The 16,595-nt window shown below is 43.1% G+C and overlaps 1 pseudogene across 1 annotated transcript; it reads right to left on the bottom strand.

Moving 5' to 3' along the window:
• Positions 1 to 863: 863 nt before the first annotated feature.
• LOC308520252 (nucleophosmin-like) lies at positions 864 to 2,144 on the bottom strand (annotated as a pseudogene). The gene is made up of 2 exons: positions 1,652 to 2,144; positions 864 to 1,055 (listed from the first exon to the last, which is right to left on the bottom strand). The product of its transcript is annotated as a nucleophosmin-like (transcript).
• Between the last annotated feature and the right edge of the window lie 14,451 nt (positions 2,145 to 16,595).

Here is a 16,595-nt window from a genome sequence, read left to right as displayed (position 1 = left end):
AAAATGCTCCTACTTGATGGATGGCCGAAGTGAAAATAGAAAACGCTGTAGCAAGGTTGAGTTTCCCATCTTGAACCGGGAGAGGCAGTCACTAGGACTGCCAGCTGGAGGACACACAGGGCAAGTGGGCGGGTCCTCTGAAAAGCAGGTATTGAGATGAAACCAGCCAAGACCAGACTCTGCTGAGGAGCTGCCACACTAACTGAGCATTTTGTGGGAGTAGTGGCCTCGGCCCTTTGCTCAACATGCGTCTCCTCTAATGAGTAATCTTTGCTCCAGAGTTCCCTGTTGGGCTATCTGAACTTCATCAGATCTTCGCTGTGGTCAGAGGCTTCCTAGTTTAGGTAGTTCCTGCAGGCGCTGCAGCTGAACGCTGTCAGAAAATGGCACTCTGCTCTTCCTGCTAGTGAGCAGGGAGACCAGATCAGACTGCATTGCTGTCTCTACAGAATTATAATTTCCTCCAAGACGGGCTACAAGGCTTCTTTGGGAGGTGCCAAACCTAAGATCAAACAATGCTTTTTTTTTTTTTTTAAATAGAAACAGTGCTACTTTGTTAAAATACCGAGTTTCATTTCACATGTATATTTTTGTCTCCCCACCATTCCATTTGTCTGACCACCACTACTACTATGTCCTAACATAACATTCCATACATAAAACCAAGCAAAGGGTGGCGTTCCATTTTTAACAACTAAACAGGCATTTTGGACAACACATTCTTGGCAACGGAATCTGGACAACATTTATCAGACACGGGAGGGAAAGTTCTCACTCTGCATTATAAAAAGGACAGCCAGATATCAACTGTTACAGAAATGAAATAAGACAGAAAATGTTAACAAACTGTTTAAACTCTTTTCTTAAAGAGACTTCCTCCACTGCCAGAGATCTTGCATAGCCTCCACGTCAGTCATCCTGAAGCAATTGTTCACATAATTAATGAACTGGCTTCCACTTTGGGAAGAGAACCACCCTTTTCTATACTTGTTTGCATTTTTGCTTTAATATCTTCTACAGAACTAGGTCCTTTCGGTGTTTTAGAAGGTTTTTTCCTGTTTGTTTTTTGTTTTTTTAAGGATTCTTGACTTTTGATCTTGGTGTTGATGTTTATTTTTTTTTTGTTTTTTTTTTGATTTTTTTTTTTTATTGCTTAAAGTATTACAAAGGGTATTACATATGTGTCCATTTTATCCCCCCGCCCTAGACAGTCCCCCAGCCTCCCCTATCCCCCAGTGTCTTATGTCCATTGGTTATGCTTATATGCATGCATACAAGTCCTTAGGTTCATCTCTTACCCCCCTACCTCCTGCCCCCCAACCCTCCCCGGCCTTCCCGCTGCAGTTTGACAATCTGTTTGAGGCAGCTCTGCCTCTGTATCTATTATTGTTCAAAAGTTTATAATGGTCTTTATTATCCATGAATGAGTGAGATCATGTGGTATTTTTCCTTCATTGACTGGCTTATTTCACTTAGCATAATGCTCTCCAGTTCCATCCATGACGTTGCAAATGGTAAGAGTTCCTTCCTTTTTAGAGCAGCATAGTATTCCATCGTGTAGATGTACCACAGTTTTCTAATCCATTCATCTACTGATGGGCACTTAGGCTGTTTCCAGATCTTAGCTATGGTGAATTGTGCTGCTATGAACATTGATGGTTTTGAGTCTTTTCCATTCTGGTTTGATTTTTGTGCATTTTTTGGCTGGAGTATCTCATATGGATTTCTTTACTGGAGCTTTTTCTTAGGCTTCCTCCTCATCAAAATCCTCCTCCTTCTTCCCCTCCTCCTTCTCCTCCTCTTCCTCCTCCTCCTCCTCCTCCTCCTCATCATCATCATCGTCCTCATCATCTTCATCAGCAGCAAGTTTTACTTTTTTCTGTGGAAACTTTGAACTCCCACCTCCGGGGCAGAAAACGCTTTTCAGACACACGTAGGAGTTTCACATCCTCCCCTTGCCACCTTCTGACTGCATGCTCCTCCACAGCCACTAGGTGCTGCCCACTGATAGCAGGCCCTGAGCCACACCTCAAGGGCAAGGCCGCAGGTGGTGTGATTTCAAAGCCACTAAGGGACACCTTTGGCAGTACAGACATTTTCAAAGTTGCCAGTGTTCCTTTAATTGGACTGCCTTTGTCATTCATTGCCTCTGCTTCAGCAATGTGCAGTTCATCCTTTGCACCAGCCCCTAAACTGAATGTTCGTAAAGATAATTCGTGCTCATTTTCATCATTATCCACCTGAAAGTGATCATCTTTGTCGGCCTTTAGTTCACAACCGAACAGGTAGTTCTGGGGCCTCAGAGGTCTCAGGTCCATGTCCATAGACTCTTCCACGGGGTGGTAGTACTCCCGTAGGTGCGAGAAAAGGTGGATGGAGATAAACGGCTTCTATGCTTCAGAACAGACGCGCAGGACTGAATCACACCAAGGAAAAGCAAAAATACCTTTTTTTTGGGAAGAAAATGCTCCATAGTACCTATTCCCTTTAAAGTTACAGTTTTTTAAAAAATTATTATTATTGATTTCAGAGAGGAAGAGAGAGGGAGAGTGATAGAAACATCAATGATGAGAGAGACTCATTGATCGGCTGCCTCCTGCACGCCCCACACTGGGGATGGAGCTGAAACCGGGGTATATGCCCTGACTGCGATTCAAACCGTGACCTCCTGGTTAATAGATCAACACTCAACCACTGAGCCACCCCAGCTGGGCTAAAATGACAGTTTTCATGTGAAGTTGGGTTCATTGAGTGGTTTTCCTGTCAGTGTGGTTTGCCATGACTGCACTTGGGCATCTGCTTCATGCCCTGTGGCTCCAGCAGGTGGCAAACAGAAGGGAGGGTGCTTCAAGGACTTCCTTGATCAGATGTTGAAAATTATAGCCTTGATTGACTTTCCAAATCATGTGGAAAAAATATTGTGTGTCTGAAAACAATAAATTTATTTTTAAAATGGAAAAACATGGGTAGGAGATTATAAAAATGTTTATTTCAGTATCTGATGCTTGATAAATCTTATCTTAAAGAGTTTTGTCTAAAAACAAGAAAATGTACCCACTATAATTTCAAAATTGTAACCAATCTTAAAAGCCAATGGCCATTCAACATCCACATCCTTTTATTTTTCAATATTTTTAAAAATACAGGGCTCCATTAGTTCTAGTGGCCACAGTGCCTGTCAGCTAACCTGGTTCTTAATGGCACAGGGAACAAAACACTTCACTGACGCATAACTCAAAGGACATAAATCAGAGTTCATTCAAAATATCTCTCCACTGTTCCAGCTCTTCTCCAGACTCGGAGGGCGAACCTGGGTTGGCCGAGGATACACTTCCTCATGGACCAAATGTTTTTGATTCTTGCTTAGGAAGGTCATGAAAACACTAGGGAAAATGGAGAGTTTTACTGTAAAATGGCTTACATCTGCTTTCATTTTGATAATTTTTTACGTGTCTCTTCTTAGTAAAAGGCTTTCAGAGTTGTTTGCGTTAGAACAGCACATAAAAACAAAGTGTTTTTTCTGTTTCTGTTTTTATTGAATTTGAAATATCTTCTTTCTCGTCAACCATTAGGTTGTCAAATTTCTATAGATCTGTTTTTAAAAATCGCCTGCAGAGTTCAGTGGGAAGGGAATGCCCTTCAGGAGGATTGGTGCCAACTAGTTCCCTCAGGCCGGCTTCCCTTCTATCAGGGGCCCCATTTGATGGATTTTAATATTTGCCTCTTTCCTCTTCCCTAAATCAGTCCTCAGCCTGTCTGGTCCCTAAGGCAGATTGATCCTTGTTGGGGAGATAATGCATCAATTTCTCGCAGGCAGACATGCTGAAACTTATATATATATACACTGAGTGGCCAGATTATTATGACCACCTGATGTTTGTAGGCAAATTAGCTATAATTTCCTGCTGAAGTTGCTAGAGGGCCAGATCATTATAAACGTCTGAATAGCACACATACCTAAGTATCATTGCTGATCAAGTTTATCCTATCATGTTGATGGCGTATCCCAATGGAGATGGCTTCTTCCAACAAGACAATGCGCCATGCCACGGTGCTTGGATTGTGCAGGAGTGGTTTCAAGAACATGAGGAAGACTTTACCTTGCTTAGGTGTTCCCCACAATCACCAAATCTCAATCCAATTGAGCATTTGTGGGACGAAGTTAAAAGAGCCATCAGGCAGCTGGTTCCACAACCATCAAATCTCACAGAACTGGACAGTGCTATTCATCAGGCATAGTGTCAGATTCCTTGCATCACCTTTCAACGTCTCATGGAGTCAATGCCAAGAAGAATTGCCGCATTATTGAAGGCAAAAGGTGGCCCAACGAAGTACTGATGGGGTAGTCATAATAATCTGGCCACTCAGTGTGTGTGTGTGTGTGTGTGTATGTGTGTGTGTGTGTGTGTATATATATTAGAGACCCAGTGCATGAAAATTCATGCACTGGAGGGGGCAGGCTCCCTAAGCCCAGCCTGCTCCCTCTCACAATCCAGGAGCCCTCAGGGGCGGGAGGTGACCCGGCGATCAGGGGAAGGCGACGCCCCATCACACCTCTGCTGCTGCCACTGCTGGCAGCGCAAGCCGGCCCTGGGCGGCTGGGGGGCTGAGGAGACTGGGCACCACCATCTTGTGGCTGTGGGTGCTGCCATCTTTGAGGGCGGGGCAGACAATTAGCATATTCCCTCCTTATTGGCTGTGGGTGCTGCCATATTTGAGGGCGGGGTAGTCAATTAGCATATTCCCTCCTTATTGGTTGTGGGCACCACCATCTTTGCAACAGTGTGAGGGTCAATTACCATATTCCCTCTTTATTAGATATGATATATACAAGCCTAAGCGACCGTTACAACTGAATGACCAGAACCATCAGAATGACCGGTCGACCAGTCGCTATGATGCACACTGACCACCAGGGGGCAGACACTCAATGCAGGAGCTGCCCCCTGGTGGTCAGTGCGCTCCCACAGCCAACCTCCTGTGGCCTCTCCCCTCGGCTGGCCAGCCCCCATCAGTTCCTGGTGCTAAACCATTCCTAGAGACTTGCTTCTGAGTCAGGGTTTCATAAGTAGCAGAGCAGCTACCTCGTTGCAATCTATTGAAAATCAGCCCTTGACACAAGGGTTTGTCTCACTCCCATCCTCTCCCTTCCCCAGGGGCCGGCCACCCGCCTGCCTCGGTGGCAGTGCAATAGGGAGGGAAGGAGAAGGGGGGTAGGCAGGGAACCATGTGGTGGTGGAGTGGTGTCAGAGAGGAAGGGAGAGGGAGAGAGAGAGAAAAACATTAATTATGAGAGAGAATCATTGATTGGCTGCCTCCAGCAGGCCCCACACTGGGGATCGAGCCCGCACCCCAGGCATGTGCCCTGACCTGGAATGAAACCGTGACCTCCTGGTTCACATGTGGACACTCAACCACTGAGCCTCGCCAGCAGGGCATGAGGTGTATTCTTTATCAAGCCCCCACCCCCAATTCCTTGACCCTTTGGATCTTCCTATATAGATACAGAGACCCCCTTTAATTTAGACAAATCCTCTTTGCTTGTGTAGGTCAACTAAGTCAAAGAAGGTTTGTCCTGACTAGTGATGCTCACAACTCAAAGTACCAAATTATTTTCAGGTTGTACACATCATTCAATCCTTAATTTCAGTCTAAATTGAAGCATGATTACTCTCAATTTTCTTAAAACAGAGACAATTGTTTTAAAAAATAGAAAATATCACATAATAGGAGAGAATTAGAGCAGTTATGCAGCCAGCATTTCAATGAACACATTCTATATGAAAAAAAATACTTCATAGCTGATATACAAAATAGGTTATTTTCCCATTCCCTTTTTTATAAACAAATTTATTTTCTGTTTTTGGTAATAGAAGCTATACAGGGACACTGAAGGTAATTTGGAAAACAGAATAAAGATGTATGAATTACCCACAGGTTCACCATACATAGCAAGATACTTTTAATATTTTGCAAATCTTCTTCTGGGCTTTTTTTTCCAGGAAAAAAAAAAAAAGCTTTGAATAAAAAAAAATGCTATTATTGCATTTCATTTTTGAATGTGTTGTGTATATTTTAATTTCCAATGTTTTTATTACTATAAAATATATCTCCTCCACTTAAATCCAAAATGTGCAAAGAACTTAAGATGTAAATTGTTTGCATAGATGGGGGTAATTATTAAATACAAACCAAGATGCATTTAAGGACTTTTAAAAAATCGCTGTTGTGGAAGGAATGAAAAAGAAAGAGACAGTGGATAATTTTTCTTGGAGTGAAAGAGTCTCACTTCCATCTTATTTTAACAATGAGAAAACCGACCCCAGGGAATTTATATTCTTATCTAAGGTCATACTCTTTGTTAAATTTTTATTTTGCTAAATATTCCTGTCTTCACCTCGGCTCCTCCTTTTTTCTGAGTAAGGTACAGAAGTTCTGATCTTTCCAACAGTGCAAGGGAGCTGAAGGTTTTCCTGGAACTGTGACGTGAGCCTTCTACCTTCTGTCTTTGTAAAATACATATTTTAGATGAACTCTCTCAGTACCCATTCTATCTTAATGATTTTGTTTTCTGAGAATTTGGCATTGTCTAGTATGATCCAAAGCTGAGAGATACACTTAGAACCGTAATTTTGAGAACTGTCCTGGGGACATTCACATTCAAACAGTTTTCTTTGTGAAATGGTTTTCTGGCACTGCTGGCCCCCCGCCAGGATCAGATGGCTCACTGTGCATCAGAATTGAACAAAATCCCAATTGAAGAGTCAGTTGGCATTTAATTAAATTAAGAAAACTGTATACTAGTAGATAGATGAGAAATGTATTGGCTACTCCAAAAATGTCAGCAAAATCTCTGAACAGAATTCAGGGACTCTCAAAACCCTCCATGATTTCCAGAGTCATTCAGAGAAAACCCCTTAGTCCCGGATTCAATACCGTACTACAAAACCCAAGCATTATTATTGTTAACTAGAGGCCTGGAGGGACTGCGGGAAGTTGGCTGCCAGCCCCAAGGAGGGAGCCAGCCCTCGGCCCCCCTAGGGAAGGGTCCCTGTCCTCTGCCACCCACCCTTGGTTCCCCATCCCAGCCCAGGAGAGCAGGCGATGGTCACCGGGCTGGTAGGTACCTGCTACTGCACAGTTCCCCACCTCCACCCCTACTCCTTCCCTCCCTGCTGCACCACCACCACCGCCACCACAGGGGGCAGGTGGCCCCCAGGGAGGGAGAGGATGGGAGCAAGACAAACCCTTGTGTTGAGGGCTGACTTTCAATAGATTGCAGCGAGGGAGCTGCTCTGCTACTTATGAAGCCCAACCCAGAAGCAGGTCTCTACAAATGGTTTAGCACCAGGGGCTGATGGGGGCCGGCCAGCTGGGGGGCAGGGGCCACAGCAGGTTGGCTATGGGAGTGCACTGACCACCAGGGAGCATCTCCGGCATTGAGTGTTTGCCCCCTGGTGGTTAGTGTGCATCGTAGTGATTGGTCACCTGGTCGTTCTGGTGGCTCTGGTCATTAGGTCATAATGCTTGCTTAGGCTTTTATATATGTAGATAATATTTTTATCTCTGAAAATATTGATTCAGTTCCTGCATTTCAGCTCTCATTTTACTATTGCCACCTATTTTCTGTTGCTTTCTCTTTTTCTGTCTTTCCAAACGTAAAAGGGAAGAAGCTGAGTTACCTATGATAGCTGAGTCTTTTAGAGCCTGATTTCTTTCCATTGTCACTTTGCTGTTTCCACACATCTGAACAGAATGAGTAATTGTTAGGAGGAAATTGTTTTTGAATTAAAGTGAGATGCATAGCATATTACAAACATCTTGGAAGCAGGAACCGTCACTATATTCCGTCAATGCTAGTAAATCATGTGTTCTCTATAGCACTCACTGGGCACTTATACAAAGGGTGACTAAATAAGCAGAATCCTTGTGCCCTGTAAACTTTAGTAGACAGCATGTCCCCTATGATACTCAACAAACACTTGGAAGTTTGAGTCATGTCTGTTTTGTTGAAAGATCTCATTTTGACAGGAAGAAATAGAAGTGTTCTCCTCCCTAGCTTAAGTAAAGATTTAGAATTAGGGAATGGGAACTTCAACATTTGGATAAGGCAGAAAGAAAACAAGTTAAATACCCTTTTCCCCCCCTTTCTTAAATGATGCACATAAGTTTGAAGTAGCTAACATTACAAAAGCAGTTAAGAAAATAGCTTGTAGAAAATCAGGGGAATTATAATTTGGGGGAAAACATCTCTTCTAGTTCACATGTCTCACAAAATATTATTTGTGAGATTTCCTTTCCATTTCACTTATTGAATTTTTAATATCAATTGGTTTTTTTCTATAAAAATCCTATATTGACACTGCTATTAAGATTTGGCTAAGAATTCATTGGTACACTGCTTAGGCAGTCTATCTTTGGGTTAGTAAGTTTAGTTTTATAATATTAAAATTCTTTTTACTTTTTTATTTTAAAAAATTTTAAATTACAGTTGACATTCAATATTATGTTACTTTTAGGTATACAGCATAATGGTTAGATATTTATATAACTTTTCAAAGGGATCATCTGACACCATACATAGTTTTACAATTAAAAATTTTTTAAAAAATTTTAATTACAGTTTACATTTAATGTTATTTTATATCCATTTCAAATGTATAACATGGTGGTTAGATAATTATGTACTTTACAGAGTGGTCCCCCCAGTATTTCCAGTACCTACTTGGCTCCATACATAGTTATTACATTATTATTTATATTCTCTAGGCTGTATTTTGCATCTCCATAACTATTTTGTAACTACCAGTTTGTACTACTTAATCCCTTCACCTTTTTTCACCCAGTTTTCCAATCATCCTCCCTTCTGTCAAACATCAGTCTGTTCTCTGTATCTGAGCCTATTGCTATTTTGTTTGTTTATTTTGTTCTTTAGATTCCACATACAAATGAAATCATATGGTATTTATCTTTTTCTGTTTGATTTATTTCACTTAGCATAATACCCTCTAGGTCCATCTATGCTATCATAAAAGATAAGATTTCATTCTTTTTTATAGCCAAATAGTATTCCATTGTGTATATGTATAACAGCTTTTTTTATCCACTTGTCTATTAATGGGCACTTGGGTAGCTTCCATTTCTAGGCTATAATAATGAATTTCAGTTCTCTTTCATGTCTGGTGATCCTTTGGTTTTGGGTGGTTATTATTTTTGAATTATACAATAAGATGAAACATCTAAATCTGAGGAAGATTCAATGAATTTTAAGGTAAATGGATGATTCATTGATGCCAGAAATATTTACTATGTTGACATTTTAAGGTAGTATTGTTTTATTGGATTCAGTTAATTTATTTTGCAAAATGAAGGAAAATCTAATAAATTAGACCTGAACTAATGAATAATTTAGAGACTCCCATAGAGAGCCAGTACGGTGGTGGCTAAAAATATTGGCTATTGTGCTCAACTGTCTTGTCTTAAATCCTGGGCTCCCACGCATAGTTCTTTATGCTGAGATGTGTATTTAAGCTGTTTGTACCTTAGTTCTCACAACTACAGAATGAGGATGAGGTTATCAGCACTAGCAAATCTTACAGCATTTATTTTGGGGATTGAGCTAATGCATATACAGCAGTTAGAATAATGCCTGAAACACTATAACCTTGGCTATTACTCCCCTCACCCTAGTTATTTCTTGAATGTGTTTAATTTCCACCATTATCACCCTAGTTAAGTAGAATTTGAAAACATTTAAAGCAATATTGTGCTTATTGTGTTAGGCTTTAAACCAAGGTTATAGTCTTTTCTAGCTAAGCACACTATTTTCTTTTTTTAAAAAGTATATTTTTTATTGATTTTTTACAGAGAGGAAGGGAGAGAGATAGAGAGTTAGAAACATCGATGAGAGAGAAACATCAATCAGCTGCCTCCTGCACACCTCCTACTGGGGATGTGCCTGCAACCCAGGTACATGCCCTTGACCGGAATCGAACCTGGGACCTTTCAGTCCGCAGGCCGACGCTCTATCCACTGAGCCAAACCGGTTTCGGCTAAGCACACTATTTTCACAAGCTCCAGACTTAACAAGGTGCTCATCAGCCTGTAATTACGGTGAAGGCTGTATTTCAAACAGTTTTGACAGAGAGCAGAGAGAAAGTGCCAATAGCTAGAGGAAGATACAGAATCAAGGCACTTAAAAGCTATTAGCTGTTATTGCATAGATGCTGCTGCTGCGAGTAATAGGAAATCTATCGTTTGAGCACCCCAAACTTTGATTTCACCATTCCAGGGATGTGCATCGGGCTGTGACACAGCCTTCCTCTACCAAATATTGTCCTTTGTGTCTGATCATTTAAATCAGCGGTTCTCAACCTGTGGGTCGCGACCCCTTTGGGGGTCGAATGACCCTTTCACAGGGGTCGCCTAAGACCATCGGAAAACACATATATAATTACATATTGTTTTTGTGATTAATCACTATGCTTTAATTATGTTCAATTTGTAACAATGAAATTGGGGGTCACCACAACATGAGGAACTGTATTAAAGGGTCGCAGCATTAGGAAGGTTGAGAACCACTGAAAATGTCATTAGGGATCATCCAGTCCAGCTCTCTGTCTTTTACAGATAAGAAAACCAAGGGACAAAGATCAAATATCACCATCTCTTTCCTAAACTACCGCTGTCACTTCCTAACCGGGCTCTGCACCCTGTGCCCCTCCAAGCCATTCTCCACAGTGAAGCCAGTGACCTTTGCAGAATGCAGATCGGATATTGTTCAGCTCCTACCTCCAACCACCTTGCACGGAGGGGCCCAGGTCTTTAGAGGCCAAGTCCCAACTACCAATTATTCCATTAAATTTAATTGATACATGATGTGTTTTTGCTGTTTATAAAAATAAACTTATAGATTAAATGGATCAGTGCTAATTTGAAACATTTTTAAAAAGTATTGTCTGATTGTCAAGGGCGGGGGGGAAAAAGGACACATATATAATACCCTTTGTAATACTTTAAGCAATTAAAAAAAAAGTATTGTCTAATACAGTGGTTCTTATTGGTTCTAGAAACTTGCCATACATTAGAACTTGCCAGGAAGCTTTAGAAAATTCCAATACCTAAAAAAGCTGTGTTGCCGAAACCGGTTTGGCTCAGTGGATAGAGCGTCGGCCTGCGGACTGAAAGGTCCCAGGTTCGATTCCGGTCAAGGGCATGTGCCTGGGTTGCGGGCACATCCCCGGTGGCGGGTGTGCAGGAGGCAGCTGATCGATGTTTCTCTCTCATCGATGTTTCTAACTCTCCATCTCTCTCCCTTTCTCTCTGTAAAAAAATCAATAAAATATATTAAAAAAAAAAAAAAAGCTGCGGTCCATTTACACAATGGAACACTAGGCAGCTGTAAAAAAGAAAGCTCTCTCTTACACATGGAAGGACCTGGAGAATATTATGCTAAGTGAAATAAGCCAGTCAGATAAAAGCAGGTAACACATGATCTCGCTTATATGTGGAATCTAATGAACAAAATAAACTGATGGATCCAGAGACATGGAAGCATGGGAAACAAACTGACAAATTTCAGAGGGAAGGGGCAGTGGGGAGAGATTAACCAAAGAACTTATGTGCATCTGTGCATAACCCATGGACACAGACAATAGTGCGATGAAGGCCTGGGAGGGGGCGGGAGTGGGATGGAGAGGATTAATGGGGGGGGAAAGGGAACATCTGTAATACTTTCAACAACAAAGATAAATTTAGAAAAAAACTCTAATACCTGCTCTCAAGTTCTCATCTGATCTGGCTCCTGCTTACCTTTTTATTCTCTCATACCCTAGCTTCCTGCACTTTGTCACTAGGGCCTGGAACACACATGCTCCCTCCTCCCTCCTGCATTTTCTGGTTACCTCTGCCAGGATTTTTTTTCTTCTCGATTGTATACTTAAGCCTGATTTTTCTTTTTAAAGAGGTCACTTATCATTTCTCTAGTTGCTTTTCCTTGACTCAACCGTCTACATGTGGATCCTGGGTTACATGCTCTTTGAAGACTGTCTTACTGTCTTCCGCTGTCGTTACCTCAGTATGTGATTATGTACTCCGTCGTGCCATTCACCTTCCTTTCCCCACCAGATTGAGAACTGTAGGAGCATAAGGTCATACACTGTTTTGTTTGCAGTTCTTGTTCTTAACAAACTTCCTTTTTAGGCACTCCCTTTTTTTGTTAGGTTAATGACCGAATAATGAATTGCTATGGAGAGGTTTGAAGTTTCTGAGAGGCAGACTAGATAAAAGGAAATAATGTTTATCTGATGATTATTTCTCAGTGTACCTTTATTTTTCTCCATCCTCCTACAAGTTCCACTAGTTTTCTACAAGATACACAAGGGAATTTATTATTAAGCAGAAATGTCTAAAAATGTTGGGAGATACTTAAAACATGCTTCAGCATGAAAGATATATCCCCGCAGGCCACGCCCCCCACCAGTGCACAAATCCCGTGCACCAGGCCTCTAGTAACATTATATTAATTTCAAGTGTACAATGTAATGATTTCCTATCTGTATATGTTGCAAAATGATCACCACAGTAAGCCTAATCAACATGTCATCACACATAGTTACAATTTTTTTTTTTTAACCTGTGATGAGGACTTCTAAGACTACTGTCTTAGTAACTTTCAAATACACAGTACAGCATTATTAACTACTAGGGGCCCGGTGCACGAAATTCGTGCACTGGGTGTGGGGGGTGGGGGGGGGAGAGTGTCCCTCAGCCCAGCCTGCCCCCTCTCACATACTGGGAGCCCTCAGGCATTGACCCCATCACCCTCCGATCGCCTGATCGGCCCCTTGCCCAGGCCTGACGCCTCCGCCAGAGGTGTCAGGCTTGGACAGGGGACCCCCATCTCCCCCCGATCACTGGCTCTGGCCCCCGCCCAGGCCTGACGCCTCTGGCCCAGGAATCATGCCTGGGCAGGGGACCCCCATCTCCTTCTGATCGCTTGCTCCACCCCCCGCCCAAGCCTGACGCCTCTGGCCCAGGCTTCAGGCCTGGGCAAGGGTACCATCATATCCCCCCAATCCCTGGCTCCGCCCCCCACCCAGGCCTGATGCCTCGGCCAGAGGAGTTGACCCTCATCACCCTCCGATCACCAATCACCGGATCGGCCACTTGACCAGGCCTGAGGCCTCCGGCAGAGGTGTCAGGCCTGGGCAGGGGACCCCCAGCTCCCCGCGGTTGCAGGCTCCGCCTCTGCCCAGGCCTAACGCCTCTGGCCTAGGCGTCCGGCCCAGGCAGCGGGGACCTGCAGTGGCAGCGGGGGGCGCTGCGATCGTGGGCTTTGCTTTAGGCCCAGGCAAGGGACCCCTAGCTCCTGGGACTGCCAGCTTCGACCGTGTCCAGCTCCCATCGCTGGCTCCACCCCTACTTCCTGCTATCACTGGCCAGGGCGGCAAAGGCGCCTGATTCTCCGATCATGGCTGGGGGGCAGGGCAAAGGTGGCCCCAGGGCCGCCTTTGCCCTGCCCCCCAGCTCTTAGCTCCCCCCTGGGTTTCTGATCACTGTCAGTGGCAGGGGGCTTCTTCCTGCTTTCCCTTTCGCCTCCCTGCTTTGTGCCTACATATGCAAATTAGCCACCATCTTGTTGGCAGTTAACTGCCAATCTTAGTTGGCAGTTAACTGCCAATCTTAGTTGGCAGTTAATTTGCATATAGCCCTGATTAGCCAATGAAAACGGTATCGCCGTATGCCAATTACCATTTTTCTCTTTTATTAGTGTAGATAGCCACCATGCTGTACATTACATCCCCATGACTTATTTTATAGCTGGAAGTTTGCACCTTTTGACACCCTTCAACCAAATAAGAGTCTAACTTAAATGTATTTAACACTAAAATAAAAATTTTAATTTTCAGTCTCAGCATTTTCCATCACTCTTTTTTTTTTTCCATCTCTCTATATAAAAAGGCTAATATGCAAACTCCTTTGGAAGTTTGCTTGCTTGGTATGACGTGCCCTGACTAGGGGGTGGTGCGGAATATGTCGGGTGACCAGCAGCTGCGGCGGGGCGCTGAGGGAGCAAAGGAAGGAGGAAGCGGGGTGGTGGTGTGTGGGTGGCGAGGGAAGGAGGAGGCAGGGAGGGGAGAAATCTGGTTATCCCTGATTGCTGGCCAGGCCTAGAGACCCTACTGTGTATGAATTTCGTGCACCAGGCCTCTAGTATTCTTATAATCATTTGCTGTTGTATTTTGGAACAAGATAGAAAACAAAATTATTTTCTTTTTTTAAAATTATTTTTATTGAATTTATTGGGGTTACATTGCTTAATAAAATTATATAGGTTTCAAGCATGCAATTCTATAATACATCATTTATATATTGTATTGTTTGCTCACCACCCAAAGTTAAGTCTCCTTCCATCACCATTTATCCCATCTTTACTCTCTTCTACCTACCGCTACCCCCACTCTCACCTCCTTTCCTTCTGGTAATCACCATAGTGTTGTCTGTGTCAAGAGTTTTTGTTGTTGTTTGTTTGTTTGGCTTAAATTCTTCCATAGAGTTATTTTCTGTGGGTATAAAAGTATAATGTTTTAAGCAATGATAATGAGTATTCACAATGATGACCAATATCCAGTACTTAAAGCGATAAAGCTAGAAAATTAATTGAGGTAAATAACAAATTTCTTAGCAGGCATTGCTGAGAGAAGTGACAGCATGATGTTTTAGAAGAGGCTCTGGACCATGACTCAGAAGCCTGGTGTTAGTTTTAATTCCCCACTTCTCATCTCTGTGGTCTAGAAAAGTGTGTGATTGTTCCATGCTCTCATTCTCAATGATAACATGGGAAGAATCCTATATAATAAAGAGGTAACATGCAAATTGACCATTATACCCTCACAAGATGGCGGTACCCACAGCGGGGGCAGGGCTCGCTGCTCCACATGCCTGCCACTATAGTCCCCTCAGCCCTGCTGGGGGCCTCGGGTCCTCCTGCAATCCCCACTGACTGAGGCTCAGGCAAATAGGGCTGGCTGAGGCGCAGGCAAGCCTCAGATGGCGGCTGCCCAGCCGCCCAGGGCCGGCCTGAGGCTCAGGTAACCAGGGCCAGCCGAGGCTTGTGCTGTTGGCAGTGGCAGCAGCAGAGGTGTGATGGGGGCATCACCTTCTCCTGATCTCTGTGTCACCTCCTGCCCCTGAGGGCTCCCAGACTGTGAGAGGGGGCAGGCTGGGCTGAGAGACACCCCCACTCCAGTGCATGAATTTCCATGCACTGGGCCTCTAGTACTTACATATAGTCACATAGGATTGTTATAAGAATAAAAGGAGATTATGAGATTGATCTCAGTAATTTTTAAGGTGCTTCTCCAGCTTTCAGAGTCTATACCATGTATCTAAAAAGTGCTTTATAATTTGTAAAGAACTATCTATATAGATAAAAGGCTGTGTCTGTCTGACCAGTAGCTATGATGCACACTGACCACCAGGGGGCAGACGCTCAACACAGGAGCTACCATGATGCGCAATGGCCATTTAAAAATAAATGGCACCACGGACATGGCGCTGGCAAACCAACACTTAGCTTCCCCCAAGTGGGACACAGGCCCTGCCACCACCCCGGAGCGACACCCCACCAAATCGCAGCCAACACTGCCGAGACCCCATGGTGCAAAATGTGGCCCACAGCCCAGCCCAGCCCAGAAACGGTCGCTGTGGGCGCCGGGTAATGACGTCACGTAGCAATTCCTGGCTTCCTCTCCCTAGCAACTAGCCTCCTTGGAGTTTCTTCAGCCCAGGAACACGACTTGCTTTATAGCCAGGTGCAAACATTTTACACTTTATCCAAATGTTTGTGAAACATTTTCATGTGCCTCATCTCATTGGATCCTCACAGAAGTGCTGGAGTAGTTAGGTAGGAGACTCGGTAAAATCCTATTTTCTTTTCATTAGCCAGAAAATAGAGATTTAGAAAGTTTAGAAACTTGATCTGACTGAGAAGAAGTAAGAAATGATGGACCTTGAAAATGACTTCAGGTTTTCTCACTGCACAGAATATAGTCAAACACTGCTGCAGTTAAATATTTTACCCTTTATTCTCCCTGCATGATCTACAATAATAATGTGCTCCATATTGATATTTACTGCTATGTTGCTGACAATTACCTGAAAGAGAAGTTGGGGTGCTTCACTGGGCTGGAAAAAGTTTAGCTAATCAGAAAGCAGATCTAATTAAGCAAGTTTATTCTATATCTATAAAAGGCTAAGTTGACTCACACATGCACGATCCATATAAAGCTCTCACTGGCGCCAATTGCACACATGTGTTTCGATCTGTCATTGTCGATTGTGAATTTGGTTGATACTTCTATTATAGAGAAAGTGAGAATAGCAATATTAAAATATTTCTTCTAATTAATTTCCTTTCAATGTGCACGAATCTGTGCACCAGGACACTAGTTTAAATATTCAGGCTTACTGAATGAAATGAAGCGCTGCAGTATTTAAACCATTATAATGTTATGTATGGGACTTCTCAAAAAATTGCCATAACATTGCGTTGGTTTCAGGTGTACAGCATAATGATTCAATTTTTAAATATA

This window comes from Myotis nattereri (assembly GCF_964212035.1).
Source record: "Myotis nattereri genome assembly, chromosome: 5".
Classification (NCBI taxonomy): domain Eukaryota; kingdom Metazoa; phylum Chordata; class Mammalia; order Chiroptera; family Vespertilionidae; genus Myotis; species Myotis nattereri.
Note: the sequence above shows the minus strand (reverse complement) of the source record. Positions and strands in the feature narration are given on the sequence as shown.